Consider the following 20,691-nt stretch of genomic DNA (forward strand, 5'->3'; position numbering starts at 1 on the left):
TTATTGCCTAAACAATATATAAACATAGATTTTATTTTGAGAAAATAAGTCTTTTTGGAACCCACCAAAGAATGAAGCAAAGAGCTAAATATGTGATAGACATACACAGAAAATATTAAAATATATCTAAAAATATGGTAATAATTTTAGTACCATAATAAGATACTTTTGTCTATCAAGCATATATCAGAGTACAAGGTATTTGTTTTTCAAAAGCACATTAGGAAATACAGACTCATTAGAAGATTGACAGTAGTTCCTAAAAAGAGGTAAACAAAAGCTAAGGAAAATAACAATTGTAATCCCTACTATGACAGATGCTGGTCTGACTATAGATGATATTTCTGATGAGTACCATGATGATGTTGATAGACAATCAATTCTGTCAGTCATCATGGAAGTGACTGCTGATAGATTCTATTGTCTCGGACCAGGGACATCATCTTGAAAAAACTTCTCTCCAGATTGAAATTTTTGACATGCAATCAAAGTTATGGGAGCGCAGAAGCCTACTGGAAGAACTGTCACTAAAGAACAATTGCTACAGAACGATCCATAGGATCAGGTCAAGGATTTGTGAAATGTTTACACAAGATGAAATGTCAGAGTTCTCAAAGTATTTATGTGTAGCTGAGAAACTTTATTCCCAAAGTGCCATTTATATTTGTGTTGAGATATAAATCAAAATTCTAAATTTAGTTTGTCAGTACCCATCATTTAAACACTACCATAATAAATGCAAAGTTGTGCAATGGTATAGTAATCATTGTTTATTTAATAAATGTTAGGCATTAAAGAGAAAAATAAGAAAGGCATAATTCAATACATTCAAATTAGCTAATGATCTAATAACAGAGAAATGTCATATAAAGTAAAAACATAAACTCATATTCCTGGAGCCCTGACAAGGTGCTGAATACATTACTAAGTAAGTGGGATATGGATACATGCATAAGGCATATTCTCTGTCATTCATAACAGATATGGAATTCTGGTTGCATTCACTTAATGGCTATGTGACCTAAGTTACTGCTTTCCCAGAGCCTCCATGTCCTCATTTATAAAATTGGAATATTAATAATATGTATTGGGTTTCTATAAGGAAAAAAATTGAAATCAAGTATAGCAAATACTTAGTATATAGTGCATTGGCACTCCAAAATGTTATCTGCTATAACATAGTTCAAGAGTAAAATCTTTAAGTAGGATATGATAAAACAGTGTCAAGTATATCACAAATTTGAAGTTTTGAATTGTTTTAGTTTGGGATTTATAGCAAGATTTATTTCAGGAAAATTACTCCAGAAGAAGTGTGTTGAAATCCAGACTATACTTGGAAGATATGAGTACATCATATTAAAAATGTTTAATAATAGGAGCCAAAAAATAACAGTAATTGCATCCACATGAAGTTAAAGAGGACGATTATGATAGATATTTTTCATTATGTATTTATGATATAATCAGAAAGTCACTATTTTTGCCCAATGTAAATTGATTCAAGCAGGGATACTAAAATAAAATGTTTGAAAGGCTGTTGAAGAACAAGATATTTAGATGCCATCAAAGTATTACTCTATAACTACTTACTATTAGCAAAATGAAAAAAATGTATTTTAAAATGTCAATGTAATAAAATCTGTAAGGATGGTAGTATTCTAGATGAAAAGTGACTAAGGAGACATTGAAAAAATGCAACTCATGAACATTGATTAAATCTTGGATTAGGGGAAATAAACATTATAAGGACCTTTGGGAGGGTCTGTTGCTAAAATATAAAATGGGTATTACAGAATATTGAAAAATTATTGTAGATTTTCTTAGATATGAAAGTGACATGGCAGGTATACATTCTTGTTCTTAGGGGGTACAGGCTAACATATGATTTTTATAATTCACTTTTAAATAATTGGGAAGAACAAAAGGAAGAAAAACAAATATGGCAAGTTATTAACAATTGGTAAATCTATTAGTGTTTGCTTTACTATTTTTTTTAAATTTCAGTTACTCATATTTCTGAAAAAACTATACATTTTGAGACTCCCTAATCCTTAAAATTAATATAAAAATAATAAGTTGTTTATTGTTAAACTATATGGCATTCTCAAAAGACTGATTAATATAGAAGTATAGACAAGAATATAGTCAACAGCAAATAATGACATTGAAAATCATGGAATGGATGAGACTGCTTTAGGAAGAATTATCAAGACCAAACCTGAGTCATTCTTTTATCCTGGCATTTAAAATTGAAGGAGAGAGGGCAGCTTGGGTGGCTCAGCGCTTTAGCGCCACCTTCGCTCCAGGGCCTGATCCTGGAGACCTGGGATCGAGTCCCACATCGGGCTCCCTTGCATGGAGCCTGCTTCTCCCTCTGCCTGTGTCTCTGCCTCTATCTCTCTCTCTCTGGGTCTCTCATGAATGAACAAATAAAATCTTTAAAGAAATAAAATAAAATTGAAGGAGAGGATGAAGAGTCAAAAAAAAAGCCTGAAGGAGAAGCAGGCCATGAGGGATATGGTGGAACATGGGCCAAAAGGAAAAAAAAAAAAAAAAAAAAAAAATCAGAAGAAGAAAGAAGAAGAAAGAAAGACATCAAATGCTACTAGGAGGATAAGCAAGGCAATGAAATAGTGAAAGGAAAAGAATTTTAGAATTTTTGAAGAATGTCCTCCTAGGACACCTGTTAGACATACAGATTATAATTATCGGCCAAGTTATGAGGACATTCCGACTTACTAGGTTTAATCTAAAACCTAAAAATCTGTGTGTTTTATGAAACTGAAAACAGTTCTGGGGCACCTAAGTGGCTCACTTGAATAAGTGTCTGCCTCTGGCTTGGGTCATAATCCAGGAGTCCTGGGATTGAACCTTACATTACATTGAACCCCCTGCTCAGCTTCTGAACTTCTCCCACTGCCTCTGCCCCTTGCTCATGCACACTCTTTCTCTGTCTCTCAAACAAAACAAAACAAAAATGAAAACAAAAATTAAAAAACCTTAAAAAAAATCCGAAAGCAATTTTTTATCTTCAGGGAAATCAGGGACTTTTTCCTAAGATATTCAAAGTAGGTTCCCTGGACCAGCAATGTCAGTAATGTATGGAAACTATTAGAAATGAACATTCTTGATTACACAGAGCAATCGTTGTTCTTACAATCCTGAAATGATACTCATAAATGCTAAACTTTGAGAATGATCTGCCCAAGAATTTAGGAAGAAAAAAAATTTAAGTATGATTTGAATTAAAATGCACAGAAAATTAAGAATTCTTTTATAGGAAGCATAAGAAAGGCATACATTTCTTTAATAATGGGCCAGAATCCAGATCCTGAACCAGAAAGCACATTAATTACATCAACCTCATTCAGACCAGTCTAATTTAATCTTTTCTTTCTCTTTAATTCTAAAAAAATATTGTAGTGTATCACATGCCTTGCATGGAATCTGTATATCTGCTTGCATTATCCTTCCATCCCCCTGTACCTCCCCACTAACCACCTTACTCCTATACACACACAAATTCTTGATAAAGACTGTGGTAGATTGCTATCCTCAAGACAGCACCTAGGATCAATTATTACAATTATAATACATAGTACTGCCATAAAAATATGAGCTGTTTTAGGATTGCAATGTGTCTTGGTTACCAATGCTATTCCAAACATTTGGCAGAGAGCCAAATGCATGAGTGTGTTCAATAAATAATGCTTGATGAAAGAAGGTATTCCATATAGTTTACTAATTAAGTGTGTGCTGTATACCCATTATTTGCCACTCTCTAATAATTTCCAGCTAACTTGAGGGCTATTATTAGATGAATGCTAAGTACAAATGAGTTTATTTAACTATTTAATTTCTCACCAAAGAGGTATAAATGGGAGCTTTCATCTCTTGACTGCTTAATTGAATTCTTAAACTTTAATCAGACATGGCATGGTCTATGAAGACTAAGGAAATTATTTAAAATTATTAAGGAGACAAAAATCATCAATGTTTCAAAATTTAAATTGTTCTTTCATAACCAAATTCCAAAGTCATATATGCCTGAGGTCATATAGTATTGAGGGAGGGAAAACAAATCATGTTACAGGCAGTAAGGTCAAGGAAAGAGATGACCAAATATTCGCTTTTTAATTGATTCCTTTTTATCTTTTTTAGAACTATAATTAAATGTCAATAAGTTTTGGTGGCAGTAAGGAAAGAGTTTAGAATGGAGAAGATAGGGTTAACATTCTTGTCTTCCATGTCTTGAAGGGACCAATTAGTGACTCACTGATTCCAAAAGAGAAAACTAAAATTCTTAGGCTAATATAAGGGTTCTGAATATCTAGCTTAAATTCATGTAGTTGAATTAATCTACTGAAACAATTTGTTTAGTTTGGAGAAATTTCATGCACCTTTCAGATTAAACACTTGAATGACTTACACGGGTTGTGTCAGATTTAAAATTTTATGCATTGTAGTTTTTTGTTTTTGTTTTTGTTTTTGTTTTTTACCTTTTCTGTTCTCTGTCTTTTTAATGACTTGATGGACTTAAGCTACAAATTAGATCATTAGAATGTCTTCTCTTGATTGGGATCACAGAAATTGTAATTGTGTGATTTAAAAGTAAAGACATAGTTTGATTTTAACATTTTGCATTTATTGCTTACTGTGAAAAATTTTAATCTGAAATAGAACCAGAGAACATAAAATGGAGACTAGCATGCACCCTAGGAAGAAAACAAAACTTAAGGACTAAAAGATTGATTTCCTATAAATGCTAGATTTACAGGAAACTGATAGTGTTGGAATTTCTTGGGTTGTGGGGAGTTAATCAGAAGTTGTCTCAATCTTTGGAATCTGGGTGGCTCAGTGGGTTAAGCATTCAATTTTTTTATTTTTATTTTTTAGAAACTTTATATATTTATTCACGAGAGATATATAGAGAGAGGTAGAGACACAGGCAGAGGAAGAAGCAGACTTCCTCCCTACAGAGGAAGAAGCCTGATGCGGGATTTGATCCCAGGACCCCAGGATCATGACCTGAGCTGAAGGCAGTTGCTTAACTGATGAGCCACCCAGGTGTCCCTAAGCATCCAATTTTTGATTAAGGCTCAGGCCATGATATCAGGGTCATGGGATTGGGATCGTGCACATGTCTGGCTCCATGCACAGAAGGGAGTCTGCCTGAGATTCTCTCTCCTTTCCCTCTGCATGCCCCCTTTCTTTCTCTCTTTCTTTCAAATAAATGAATATATCTTTAAAAAATGTGTCTCATCTCAGTCTTGGGAAGTTTTGCCAGAAGCATGAATAGAAATGACCCAGGTTAGATTGGTCTGACAAAGTAGGTTGAATTGAGCTTTTTCATGTGACTGGATTGATTTTGTTGCTCAGAAATATTTCAGGACTTGTCTTCATTTGTTTTAGATTTAACTGACGATAACTGAACTCTCCCCTGCTTACATTCCCTGCCCATAATTACAGTCCACCTCAGTTCCTCAAATGACACACCTATGAGTGTGCTACAGTTTGCTTGTCCCAAATGGCAATTCCTCTGCTCTTTCCAAATAAACACATTTATTTAAGCTGGCTTCAATTTACCTCTGTATTTAGGTTAATATCACTTAACTGCCTCTTAAATAAGAGATTATTAGGGAAAAATACTATGAAACCTTCAAGCTAGCAAAATCTTCCTCAAATTACAATGTCCTCTATTTCTTTCATTATGAGATGTCTGTAAACAATATTATTTTAGTGTTACTGACCTAGGATGGGAAAGAGAAGAATTCTCAAAGTTTCTTCAAGACTATTGTACAGCAGAGAAAGCTGCCATTATACATTTATAATATACTGAATTTTAAATATTTAAAATCTGGCTTACATCTTCAGAAGGGCCTATTTGAATCACCAATATTAAAAGGAAAATATTGAAAACCATCCAAATAAAAATTGTTAACATAAATTTCATATTTTTTAAAACTTCAGTATATAATACTGCCATTTATAAATAATGTGTAATAATTAACATTAATCTAAGGACTAAAGATATACATATGGCTGGAATCAACAATTGGAATTTAAACTTTTAAAATGAATTTCAAATTGTGATAAACACATATTTGTGAAAATCTTATGTTTTTCTAATAAAAATGATAATTGTTCTTCCTCACCCTACTGTGAACTTTTAATCTTGAACATTAAATGAAGAGATATGAGCCACAGATTATACTTTACAGTACATTTTTACTGCTAATTCTAATTTTTGCTATAGTCTTTATTTTGTAATGTGTCTAGGTACAAACTCATTTAAAGACTATGAACAAAGAAAATAAAGCTCAAGATATTTTACTTATTTTTTTATTGTTCCTGTTACACATTGTTTTGGTAGGAAGAATTGTTTCCTACCAACAAAAACTCAGTCCCTGATCAAACTTCAGTCTTCTCTGAATTCGCTTCTGGATTAGATGTCCTTGGCTGCTGAGCTCTGTTTTAGCAAGAATCCTGCTAAGCCATTTTAGGGAGAATCCTACTACCTTTAATATGTCCAATCCAGTTCTTTGCCCCTCTATCTTGTATCTATTTAACTTAGTCTTAGTAATTCCACAGCCACTGACCTTATTTTGCCCATAGGCTACAAATCCTCAACTCTACTAACTATATTTAGAATTGTGCTCCACTCTATATTGAAACTTGTTTATTCTACTGCAGTAGCTCAAATAAAATTGGTCTTGCTATTTTCAACAAGTTTCTAGAGCAATTTCACCAACTTTGAATAACTCGTTCTTTCTCTTTTGACTTACACCGATTAAATACCATAGAAATGTTTTATTTTAAATCTCCATTAGTATTCAACTTTATAAAGACATAAAACATTTAAGAATCAAGGTTAAATAAGAAAACATTATTCCGTGATCCAGATGAATGAAATGAAGGGGTTGTCACTTAATCTCTCTGACTAGTCTATAAAGACATGGTATAAAAAGTAGCATAGAAAGAACAATTTAAGAGGAAGAATAAAGATTTCATTAAATAGAATAGACAAATGTACATTTACATTATTCTCTGAAATGCCCTGGAGCAGTTTCATGTTGCTTTTATCACTGATTCAAGTATTATTACGTAATTATCACTTGCAATTAATTTCAGGCTTAAAAGAAGATATCACTTAAAAAGAAACTAATGCAATTATTTTAGACAAACTTCATTTTTAAACTTCTATGACACAATTTTAAAATAAATGGAGTACTGGATATACCATTTTTAAGAAAAATATCTTGAATATTTAAAAATAAATCCCTCACCTCTTCCTATTTTTTTTCTTTTCTATTTTGGCTGTTTATTAAGTATTTACATTTTTCCTCTGTTCAACTGTTTTTTACTTTCTAATTTTTGTTTCTCCTCACACCTGTCTCTCTCCTTCCTTTTGTTAAACAAAACTTCAAACCACAAAAGAAGCTGCTGAAATGCAAATGAATAAAATGTTCCAGGCAGGTGTTTTTATTTATCTAACTGCATTGAATGTCTAAGAAGCAAAAACAAAAAAAAAAAACAAAAAAAAAAAAACAAAACAAAACAACAACAACAAAAAAAAAACAAAAAAGAAAGAAAGAAGAAAGAAAGAAAGAAAGAAAGAAAGAAAGAAAGAAAGAAAGAAAGAAAGAAAGAAAGAAAGAAAGAAACCATATGAATCTTAGATACAATAATGTTATGTAATGTGTAATGCTACTTGTAATTTGAAAGAAATTGCCCAGCTATTAAATATTAAGTCCTTTTGAAATTGTGGTAATTATGAAGTACAAGGGATTTCACTAACCATTGCTTTCATTATTCAGGCAGCTTTGCCACAGTATATTTAAATAATAGTCATTACATACTTACCCATGTGGTCATATTTATCCTTAGGAGATAATAGTAATTATTGAAAACATTTATATCAAAGTTACTAATTTCTCTATAGTTCTACGTCTTTTTTCAGAATACTGTAATGAGATCTCCATATAATAAACATGTGAGGATATGGCTAAAATATTGGAAATATTTTGAAATCATGAACTAATGTTATGATGTCAAAATTAATCATAAAATACACAAACCAAGATCAATTTCTATATTTAGACTTATTAAAAATCCATACAAAGATGCAATCTAGTATATTTCTTTATATATTACTATATATACTATATACTCCTCTATTCCCTCACCTAATGTTGACTTCTTTTGCTGACTTTTTGCTATTCTTTTTCTAGTATAGCAAGGCATTGATAGACTTTGGAATCAGATAAATCTTGCTTTGAATTTGTCTTCATATTTGTAGTTGTGTTATCTTGAACAAGTAACTATGCTTCTGAACATCACTTTTCCTACTTCAAAAACTGGAATGATGGGCACTTGGGTGGCTACCTTTGGCTCAGGTAGTGATCCCAGGGTCTTGGGATCAAATCCAGCATATGGTAGGTAGCCCCATAGGTAGCCTCCCCATAGGTAGCCTCCCCACAGGTAGCCTGCTTTTCTCTTTGCCTATGTCTCTGCTTTTTTATCTGTGTCTCTCATGAATAAATAAGTACAAAATCTTTAAAAAAATGGAATAATAACTCCTGTCTCCATAGCCTAATTAGGAGGTACTACAAAATTTCAGGGAATAGTATCATGATTATAAACATAACATTACAAAAAATGGCTAATGAAAGTACTTTGGGCAGCCTAAACATATTAACAACAAGTAATTTTAAGATTGGGTCTCTAATGAATAACTGTCCTTTGCCATTAAAATTAGTTTCAAGCTTTCTATTCACTTTACAATTTGCACTGTTGTTTATAGAAATTGTGAAAGTTAGATGCCACACTCAGCAGAGCACACTTTACAAAAACAAAACAAAAACAACAAAACCAAAGTAAAGTAAACCATAGAAATTATAAAATATCTTGAAAATCAAAATGGGTTAAAGTGGAAAAAGTGAGTATTTCTGGATTTTCAGTGATAGTCACCAGCAGGGCATCAGATTTAGTGGGAGTCACTCAAAGTGCATTTCACAGCCTGATTTTCATCTAGAAAATTTCATAAAGATTAATTGGGAAATATATACAGCATCACACAGACTCCTCAGGTAATCTGAACACATCACACCAGTGTCACTGTGCCCTTGCTATTATTATTCTCAAAAAGGAAAAAGACTGCAATGGTGTAAGTTACACAAAGATTATAACTAAAAAAATAAAAAATAAAAAATAAATTAAAAAAAAAGCATGTTTTTGTATTTTGTTTTCCATGAATTTTGATTGTTTTTCATTTTGTTTTTATTTTTGTCTGTCTTTCTTTCTCTCTCTCTTTCCTTGGCATCTTTATGACCTTTTTCCATGTAAAATATTTTTAAAAACCCACTACATTTTAAAGCTGTCACTACTAGAAATATTATTCCGAGAACAGAGTGAGAGATTTTTGCTTTTTAAACAAAACAAAACCGGTGGGCAGTCTCAGGCATGTAACCAATTACTTATCCACTTGTCCATATACCTTTTGTTAAATGAATATTTTTCACAGTATGAATGTCTTTAAGACTCACAAAGATGCTTTTGGCAGATCATCAAATACCTGCTCCATTGGAAAAAAAAGTGATAACAACTCATAATAGGGACACTGCCATCTCGATCACTGCACAGAAACCACTGTGCAGTACAAAAGAGGATAGGCAGATATCTGCAGCAATGATTTCTGCTTTAAGTATAATAAACTTTAGGACAACTTGGAGAGTGCATGCATTTGAGGTTTCTCATTTTAGCCATGTGCTCTGTAAACTAAGGAGGAAGTTGAAGACTTAAGTGGCAAGACACAAAATGTATTTACTTAGACTATCAGATAGAAAATCTTGAAATTGAAATTGGGCAGCCCTGGTGGCGCAGTGGTTTAGCGCCACCTGCAACCCAGGGTGTGATCCTGGAGACCCTGGATCAAGTCCCACTTGGGCTCCCTGCACGGAGCCTGCTTCTCCCTCTGCCCGAGTCTCTGCCTCTCTCTCTCTCTCTCTCTCTGTCTCTCTCTCTCTCTCTCTCTCTGTGTCTCTATGAATAAATAAATAAAATCTTTAAATAAAAAAAAAGAAAATCTTGAAATTAAAGAGTAAAAATATGACTATTCATGAGATATTCTGATTTTCCTGCATAAATTAGGTTCTACTTCTCTATCCCGCCCTGGTAATTTGCCATAGTAGATTTAGTGTTTTTAAAAATAATATTGGGGTCAGGGTGCCTGGATGGCTAGGTCCATTGAGTGTCTGACTTTTGATTTCTGATCAGGTCATGTTTTCAGGATTGTGAGACCAAGCCCTATTTGGGCTCTGTGTTAGGCATGGAGTCTGCTTAAGATTCTCTCTCCCTCTGCCCTTTATCCCCTTTTCTCTCTCTCCCACTGTAAAGAAAAATAATAATAATGGGATCACTGGAACATTTTCCAACAGCTTAATAGAATCATATTTTCTCTCTTTTCCTCTTTTTAGTTAATAATATAAACCTGATACTCATTTCTTGGGTTTTTAATCTGTAAGTGATTCTTTCTAAAATATTCAAATGAAAAAAATAAAAAAAATAAAATAAAATATTCAAATGACTCTTTCTCCAAAAGCAGGTTGCCTGATTATGCTGTATTGCCAAGGGCAAAATAAAAGAAAGGCTCATGTAGTTTAAGGGATTTTTAAATAATTCTGTAGTTTTTCCTTAAGTTGAAATTATTCAGTTTTCTCGAATTATGAAATACCTTAGCTCTTTTTTCATGGGGGATCTAATTCAGGGAATAATTTTTTTAGATAGCTTAACTTCATAATCAAAGGTGCCAGTGGTAACCACCTTTCCTAGGCTTTGATGGCAGGTCATGGTCTGCTATAAAGTATCAAAGAAGGATTAGAGTAAAATGTCATGGCCAATACGCACATGAGAAAATGCTCTGCATCACTTGCCATCAGGGAAATACAAATCAAAACCACAATGAGATACCACCTCACACCAGTGAGAATGGGGAAAAGTAACAAGGACAGGAAACCACAAATGTTGGAGAGGATGCAAAGAAAAGGGAACCCTCTTACACTGTTGGTGGGAATGTGCCCTGGTGCAGCCACTCTGGAAAACTGTGTGGAGGTTCCTCAAAGAGTTAAAAATAGACCTGCCCTACGACCCAGCAATTGCACTGCTGGGTATTTACCCCAAAGATACAGATGCAATGAAACGCCGGGACACCTGCACCCCGATGTTTATAGCAGCAATGTCCACAATAGCCAAACTGTGGAAGGAGCCTTGGTGTCCATCGAAAGATGAATGGATAAAGAAGATGTGGTTTATGTATACAATGGAATATTCCTCAGCCTTTAGAAACGACAAATACCCACCATTTGCTTCAACGTGGATGGAACTGGAGGGTATTATGCTGAGAGAAGTAAGTCAATCAGAGAAGGACAAACATTATATGGTCTCATTCATTTGGGGAATATAAATAATAGTGAAAGGAATATAGGGGAAGGGAGAAGAAATGTGTGGGAAATATCAGAAAGGGAGACAGAACATAAAGACTCCTAACTCTGGGAAACGAACTAGGGGTGGTGGAAGGGGAGGAGGGTGGGGGGTGGGGGATGAATGGGTGACGGGCACTGAGGGGGGCACTTGACGGGATGAGCACTGGGTGTTATTCTGTATTTTGGCAAATTGAACACCAATAAAAAATTAATTTATTATTAAAAAAATAGAGTAAAATGTCAGTCACAAGATGCTTTTTAAAGTATCATTCTGTTTTTATTCCTACTCTTTTATAAATTAGGGTAAAGTATATGCAATATATAATTTATTATTTATCCATTTTTAAGGGTATAGTTTAGTGGCATTAAGTACATTCACATTATTGGTGCAATCATAACCACTATCCAAGTCCACAACTTTTTCATCTTTCCAAAAGAAACTCTACTCATTACAAATAAACTCCCTGTAATCCCCTTCACCCTAGTTCCTGGCAATCACACTGCTACTTTCTGTTTCTATGAATTTAGTTACTCTAGGGACTTCACATAAATGGTGTCATATAGTACATGACCTTCTGCGACTGACTTATTTTATTTAGCAGAACATCCTCAAGGTTCATTCACATTGTAACATGTGTCAGAATTTTTTTCCATTTAAGGCTGAATAATATTTCATTATATTTAAATACTACATTTTGTTTATACATTCATCTGTCAATAGAGATTTTGTTAAATTTTAAACTAAATTTCAGAATTCTACATTTGAAATCTGGCTAAATATGTCGTCCTCTTATGTCATATGTGCTGTGTCCATATTGTTTTAACTCTGAAACGTTTCTAAGTTTTACAAATATATTCTGGGTAACAAAGATATAAGTGGATAATTAGAAATTACTAGTCACATTACTTTGTAATAAGGACTATCAGAAATATCACTTACAAATTAACAAGATTCATGTGGGAGCCAGTAATATTTATAAAATAGATGCCTGGGGTTTTGGGGGGTTTTATTAGGCAAATTAAATTGACTTATCTCTCTTCTATAGGAGTTTTTATATTGCAGGATTTACACACTATGTTCAGATGTATAAAAATTTCTAATAAGTGATGTCATCTGTCTCATGGAACCTCAATCTAGTGGAAAAAAAGAGCAGAAGGGGTGTATTTAGGCCAGTCTGATAAATTCAGAGCAATCCAATAATTTGCTTTAATAGTCTCTTTAGAGGATATTTTCCCTTTTAATTTCAAGTAGTTTTTGTTGTTGTCGTTGTTTGTTTGTTTGTCACACTTTTCAGATGTCAACAGGACATAAACCAGCAGAGCAATTCTAAAAGAAGCAGAGTTGAGAGGTTTGAGTTTGTCTCTGATATCCTTCTGGTGTCTGGAACAAGATTCTTAACGTTTGTCTAGTGGATCTGAGATGAGATATGTGGGTATCTAAAGTTTGCTAATGGTTGTGATCTAGTCTCTGCATTTCAGGCAAAGATGGAAAGTCCACTAAACAGATTTCCAACGCAGAGTCACTGCTAGACTGACATCTTGGCTACAGTCTCCCACCAACATTCAGCGAGCTTCTCAGTCTTCTTTAGGAACACAAAGTAACTTTTCAACCCTTTTAAACCCCCTTCTCATTCCACTCCTTTGGTCTAGCCATTACCATACTGATGATTTTTCTTCATTGAATTCTCTTTAGATCACAAGGAAAGTTAGGCAAAGAGTTATGACCTTGAGGATATCTCCTCAAAATACAAAGGATAAAGCATATTGTCATGATGGAATTCCAATGATCCTAGATAGTCAGGATGAATGGAAAGAAGCCTTTTGTTTCAGACACTTGAACACACACACACCCCACACCACACATACATACAAACAAATAACAAAACCCACCTTTCCTTGAAGATTTGTTCTTAGCAAAGAATATGTCAGTATTCAAATCAGTATAGTAATACTGCACTTCTGTACTTTTCTGAAAATAAGGAACAGTCTAAATGGCTGTGAAGTTTATTTTGTCTAGAAGTGCAGATATGTGGCAGGTAGTACTTCATCTCAATTGAGATGAATAAAGATTGACTCAGACGTGTAGCAACTCGAGTCGCGGGGGGGCTCTGGTGAGGGTGCGGCGGCGGCACCGGCCGGGAAGATGCCAGGGGCGGTGACGGCGAAGGCGCCTTCAGTTTCAAGAAGCTGCTGGATCAGTGCGAGAACCAGGAGCTCCAGGCTCCTGGAGGAATTGCCATTCCCCCCGTGTATGGTCAGCTCTTAGCTCTACATCTGCTCCACAATGACATGAATAATGCAAGATATCTTTGGAAGAGGATACCACCTGCTACAAAGTCTGCAATTTCTGAACTTGGGGGAATTTGGTCAGTAGCACAGAGAATCTGGCAGAGAGATTTCCCTGGGATCTACACGACCATCAACGCACACCAGTGGTCTGAGACGGTCCAGCCAACCGTGAAGCACTTAGAGATGCAACAAGAAGAAGAGCCTTTGCCTGGTCTCTCAAGCCTACACCTCGGTAATTGCCGCCGACTTCGCGGCCTTTGGGGCTCCCTGTGGGGGAGGCTGTGAAGGGTATATTGGAACAAGGATGGCAAGGTTGACTCTCCCACGAGAATGGCTATGCCCAAAACGCCAGTTGCAGGGGTCCTGGATGTGTCCTTTAACAGCTTTATTCCCTTATCAGAGCCTGCCCCAGTGCCCCTAATCCCCAGTGAGCAGCAGTTAGCCAGACTGACCGATTATGTGGCTTTCCTCGAAAACTGGTGTATCCTTCTGAGTCCAAGATCCACCTTCAGAATCCTGTATACTGACAGATATCGAAATGTAAGATTTTTATTTTCAATTTATTGGATGGATGAAGCACCTCAGCATTCCTTACTGAGTATGTGATAAAATACATATATAAAGTATATTATTATATATTTTGTCCCTAAACATTATGCTGAAGTAGTTGTTGAAACAGTTCTCATTTTGTAATATTTGACAATTTGGATGGAGCCCGTCAGTATGATGCAGCTTATATTTCTTAGTGACTGACTTATAAAACAGCTCTCCTGCTTCATGTAGGTCAGTGGCTGTCAGCTGTTTGCCCCTGCCCCAGCGGACAGCACACTCTATGGGCACTGATGGTTGACAGTTGCAGTGATCCCTTTGGCGTTTGAGGAGGACTGTCCCCAGAGACAGTCTCTGAGCTGCCAGGGATTCTGATGCACCCCCTTCCGAGAATATGCTCCTCTTTCTCCTCACCACCTGAATATCACTCTTACAGAATGCTGAAGTGTGGCTGAGGAACAGAAGACTACTTCCTCAGTGAACCAGTTTGTTAACTTCGATTTTTTTCCTGATAGTATGAGTACATCCATTGCTGGCAGTGGAGGGCTTGCCATGAAAATGCAACTATTTAAGACCTTCAGGAGAAATATTAGATGTAATACTCCTTTCAGAAGAAGGGAATATTAGGGTGGAATGCATTATATTGGCAAAGAAGCTATTAAGATAAGTGATCCACTTTGTACAACTGTCTTGCAGCCTACTGGTTGCTTATTTTTATCCTTTGGTTCAAGTTCTGCCTTTTGGAGAAATACCGAACAAGTCTTGCAGTTTTTGCGTGATGCCCTCTGAATATTTGGAGGTGTTTATTGTATCTTCAGGTTAAAAGCACCCCCCCCCGCTTCATTTATTCTGCATTTGTTCAATAAATATTTAATTGAAAAAAAAAGATATGTAGCAACTCAAAACAAAAATTATTATGGGTGACTTTTCCTTATTGAAAAATATGGCTATTAATTACAACCTCCTTTATGCTCCAAATTCATTTACACATACACTTGAAGCTGCTAAAAATTTATAAGTTCTATTCCTCTCAGGTATTTTTAATCATTTGGAAATGCCTGTCAAGTGGCAGGTAGATGCTGATGATACTCCCAGGAAACAGTAGGACACAGAGACTATTAGATTTAACTATCAATTTGCCGAATCTGAGAAGTGCAGTCACGTACCCTTGCACAAGTCATGGCTACAATTTTGATACATCTTAGAGAACAATTTACATTAGAAGGCAAATAAATTTTTGTTCTGTCTGACAAGCTATTGGGCAACCCTATATAGAATATAAAGTATGAGTGCAAAATGCAAATAGATGTGGATTATTTTATTTCTTTCCCATTTTTTTTTTTTTTTTGCTTTAGGCATACTCTTAATGTGCTAAATTATTCATCGCATTTAGTTCTTACAAATTAGTGGAATGGTTGAGATTTGTAAGTCAATTTGTAGATTTTTCAGAAATAAATCCTTTTCAGAACTGGCTAATTCCTACAGGTACAGCTTCCCCAACAGCTTCTTGGGTGGAAGCTATTTTTTTTTTATTCTTTTTATATGTTAGGCTTAGGCTGTTAGCTCATTGACTTCTTACTGCTCCCTGATGACATTTCCAAATCATGTCTTCTGGTCTCTTTTTCAAATACCCCTGTATAGTGAAGATTCTTCTACCCAGTCTGTCATCTTCTCTCTCTTTTAAGCTGTCAATTTTTGACAATCTTTCAAAACTGAGGACATGAGAATATGGTTCCATTTCTCTTTCTTCATTCTTATCCCTGTTATCTTTATCTGGGTTTTCTCCAGCTACTGGTTCCCTATTTTTTAGGGCATTAGGGCAACATTTTATGATAGTGATCTTCAGTTTTCAATTTATATTGAAAATTGACTCCTGGCCAAGAGCTTGTGATGGGTGTGCTTCGTGGTGGTCTGGTCAGTAATAGTCTTTTATTACAATATGTCAGAGCTTTTCATTGGGTTCAATTTTTAGCTAAATAATCCTCCATTTGTTGTTGGAGTAGTGTGTATCTGGTTGCCAATACATTAGCAGTTGAGTCGAAGAAGTAAATTGAATGTTTGACTCTTCAGCATGCAGTTTTTATTTAGTCTTCCAGCTGCCCCACCTAACCTCTGCTCTCTGCCTGGCTTTCCCATTCAAGAGCCTCCCTGGATCTATCTTAATGGCACTCCAAGTTTTGTTGAGGAGGATGAGGAGCTTCAATTTTGTGACTTCAAAGATAGAGTAAAGAAATCAAATGTTATACTTATTTTACATTTAGATTTATAACCAAACTCCTTGTTTTAGCCCCAGGAATTACCTCAATTTTCTATCATGGCTGATGACTTCAGCATCCCAGCGCTCTATTAGGTGAATTTACACACTCTTGTTTCAGCAAGAATTTTATATTTTACCCCCACCATCCCACCAATCAGTTATAACTTCTTGGCTTTTTTACTTCCTTGACATATTTTTCTGTTGTCATTTACTCCTGCCCCTTTTCTGTTCATGTATATTTAGAAAAATTTTATTTATATATGATTCATTTCATGGAAATGGGGAGATGACAATGATATTTATGACTAATATGTCATATTTACTAAGAGATTAGCTAATGGTTCAGTAAGTTGTTAATTTGGGGAAATAAAATAATTTTATACTTTCTAGTATATTGTGTATCACTAGAAAATATCAATATGAACCATAAATAATTATTTGCAAAAATGTTTAAGTATTAATAATGTCATTATTAATGAAATTTTCTACATTAACAATTCTCGAAATATTTAATATACAATTTATGTATTTTAAAAGATTTTTTAGTTATATGCCAAAATATTCCTAAAAATCAAGATTCAGATATTTAAATGTAATTTTCCTGCTTCCAAAATAAAATGTTTTTCTATAAAAATAGAGATATTTTACTCCTGTAAAGTCTAATAAAATGTATTCCTTCAACTTTATAGCCACAATGTTGGTGACAGTAGAAATTTTAGTTTTCAATTATTTTGAAGCAAATTGAGAACAAGAAGTATCATAGAAATTTTAAGTCTGAATGTAGGATTTTTACTTTGGATTTGGATTAGATTAATGAATAAATGTTATTTGAGTTATCACTAAAATACTTCATACAAGTGGCGATTAAAATTACTCTAGTTATGAATGAATTTCTTACTAAAAGCATGACTCAGTTCTTATACTTTAAGACACCCTGCTGTATCAATTGAAGCATTTATGTCACTTACTCATCATTCCAGATGCTAAATATGCTACTTGTAATGAAAAGAAAAACAAAACTTTATTTTCTTGATCATCATTCTTCTATTTCATAAAAACAAACATCATCTGAAACCCAATGCTACTTGTATATTTTACAGGGGATCATATAAAGTATATTTTATATATCCAAACAATCTCTACATTACTCTCTTTGGGATACATTTCTCATTAAAATGATTTAAATATAAAGTTTATTCTCCAGGAGATATCAAGATTACTTCACTTTACATATTTATAAAGTAAAAAAGTGAAAAAATTCAAATCTGGAATGTGGGTTCTTATGAATTACATCTCTGTGATTTTGTTCTCAGGTCCCCTCAACACTAAACCCTAGGATCTATAATTTTATAACTAGAAGCCAACGTGAGCAATGAATCAAGTTTAAAATCCATTAGTCCTGAAAACAATTCTAAATGATGGCTTCATCAGAAAGAAAAGATCAAGATATAGTTTTGTTACAGCCATTGGGAACAAGAGAAAAGCTAGTTCCCAAGCCCTGAAGAGAGATAAAGCAACATGTTTGCTGTGGATTCTTTCAGTTTCCCTTAGGAAAGAATAACTACTCTAAGCTACCCCTTTCTGGTGAGTTTTAATGGGAAGGAGTACAAATAGAGTATACCCAGGAAAGCCCTGTGTAAAGTGACAGAAATTGAACTTATGTTACACTTAGGGCACTCTCATTCCTCACTTAAGGCACTTCAAGTGAAAAACTGACAGGTGAGAGCATGTCTTTGTTAGGATATAAAATCCACTGTAATGACAAAAAGGAAACTTGCAGTATTTGCCTTACTTGAAGAAGAAATTCTTGAACATGAAAGATGAAAATTCTAGCTAATACTTTGATTCTTAAATATTCTTGGAGACTATAAAATGTAAGATAAAGTTATTCCACGCAGTTCCTAACTTAATGCAACAAAAAGCTTCTAAGAGAAGTTTAGGGATAGTAAATGATACACATACAGATAGTGGCCTAAGATTGTAATGATTTTAGGGAAAGCAACATGTATATTGTCAAGCATTAATAATCATTAAAAAATAACTAAGGTAACTCTCTCCTTAGGTTAGGATTACAAAAGACAACGAAAGAGAATGTATTTTCTAGTAAATATATTCCATTTATTTTATGTCTAAGCAGCATGTGAGAGCAGGAATGGCAGATATATAGTCGCAGTGCAGGGATAGAGAGAGAGAAGACAGATATATACTTTTGAGTCTTAATCTTGTGCCTTAAGTGAAAAGTATCCCCAGCCAATATAATAAACCCACTGAATAGATTAGTTTTTTGTCTAGTAGGAGGTTGTGCAATAGAAAGAATGCATTGCTGTTAATATTTATATAATCCCAAACTGCTGAATCTCCATCACTGACTTAAAGAAATAGAAGGAAAATTCTTACCATACATTCCTTTTATAACACCTTTATTTCTAAGGCAAAACAGCCCCCTTAATTGGGAATAATTTTGTAAGGAAAAGGAGACTGGACAATTAAGAAAATGAAATTCTCACTTATGTATGTGAAATTCTCACTTATGTTAGTGAAGATATCCTAAGCATTTCATAATTTTTATGTTTCAAAAGGAAATATTTAAAATAGACATTCAAAATTTGCCTTAACAATAACTTGATGATAAAGGCAATGTTATTATGATTAAAATAGACATTCAAAATTTGCCTTAACAATAACTTGATGATAAAGGCAATGTTATTATGATTAAATTTAATGAATACTGAACTATTTGCAATAAAACCTGAAAATAACATAAAGGTGTCCCAATGTATAATCAAGCATTTTTCCAGGAGATAATCTGGCAATAATTCAGAGTAGAAATGATAAAAAAGCAATTGTAGAAATATTATTTAATTCCATCTGCTTATGATTAAAATAAACTTAAATCTCTTTATGTTCTTCATCTTAAGCAAATGTGCAGTTGCTACAGTTGCAGAGTAGCTTCAATTTAGTTTACATATTTTAAAAGTGTAGCATGACCATCAAGAAATCCCCACTGGTTCATGTTTGTACAGAGTTACCAAAACAATTCTTTCTTCCAAATATACTCAGAATCATTGCATGAGACAACTCATCATGTGTTGGAAAAAGTCATTTATTCGTGTGGATGTTATTTAGCCTACTGCAGTACCACATTCAATGATTATGTGATCAAACCAAGCCAACTGTATGTGTGCAGGTACACCTCTCCCGATTTTATAGATTATATTTAAAGCCAGGTAGCATATGAATGAAAAATTTATCTGATTTACTAGGTAATATATAGCTCTATGAGTCTAAAAGTTAATGGTTGCACACCCAAAGATAAATGCACTATCTTTATTCAATTCCTATTGGTCCCCATATGTTGTTTTGCTCTATCTTTCTATATATTAATTCAGGCCACTGGAGACCTTGCCCCAGACAAGAGGTGGCCAGTTTTTTCTACTCTTAATTAATTAAGTTCTCTACTTCTCAGTATTTTTTCCAAATCTGGCTCAGTCTCACTTACTGAAGAATTCTGCTTTCTTCATAAGTCTCTGCGGGGAAAAGATATTTCTGTCATCAGTGGGGGAAACCATTTATAACACAGGGAACAGAATGGTCAGAATAGGTCAGAGAGACTTTCAAAAGGCTAGTAGAAGTTTACTTTGTGCATATTTTAAAAAGCAGAAAATTAGACTACAATTCGAATTTGGAAAAATAAATGTAGATCTTATGATAGAGCTTAGTAGATAACCAAGTCTTAAAACACTTAAAATGATCCTACATGTTTTAACTTTCCCACTTTAGAAGGCATAACTATATTTTTATTTCTTCCTACTGTATTGGTTTGCTTTATGGTACTGGATATACGTGTTAATAAAAACAAATAGCCTTGTTTACTATGGTGAAACACTTTCTGCAGTCAGACTTGTTGATCAATTTTCTGGCTAGTACCTTTGTACACTAATACTTTTTACACTAGTAATTTTTCTAACACTAGTACTATGTATGTTAGAGGAAATAGATGACAGAATTTGCTGAAGACTAATTCTTCATTGTAAAATGAGGCTTATTAAGTTTTCCCATAGGTTTATTCTGGTAATTTATGGTCTGAACAAAAGGCTTGGAGCTAATTATATGCAT

At 34.2% G+C, this 20,691-nt stretch overlaps 1 pseudogene; it reads left to right on the forward strand.

The window, feature by feature from the left end:
- The first annotated feature begins 13,649 nt into the window (after positions 1–13,649).
- Positions 13,650–14,612, forward strand: LOC100682560 (annotated as a pseudogene).
- The last annotated feature ends 6,079 nt before the right edge of the window (positions 14,613–20,691 follow it).

The sequence above is a fragment of the Canis lupus genome, chromosome 31 (genome assembly GCF_011100685.1).
Source record: "Canis lupus familiaris isolate Mischka breed German Shepherd chromosome 31, alternate assembly UU_Cfam_GSD_1.0, whole genome shotgun sequence".
NCBI lineage: Eukaryota > Metazoa > Chordata > Mammalia > Carnivora > Canidae > Canis > Canis lupus.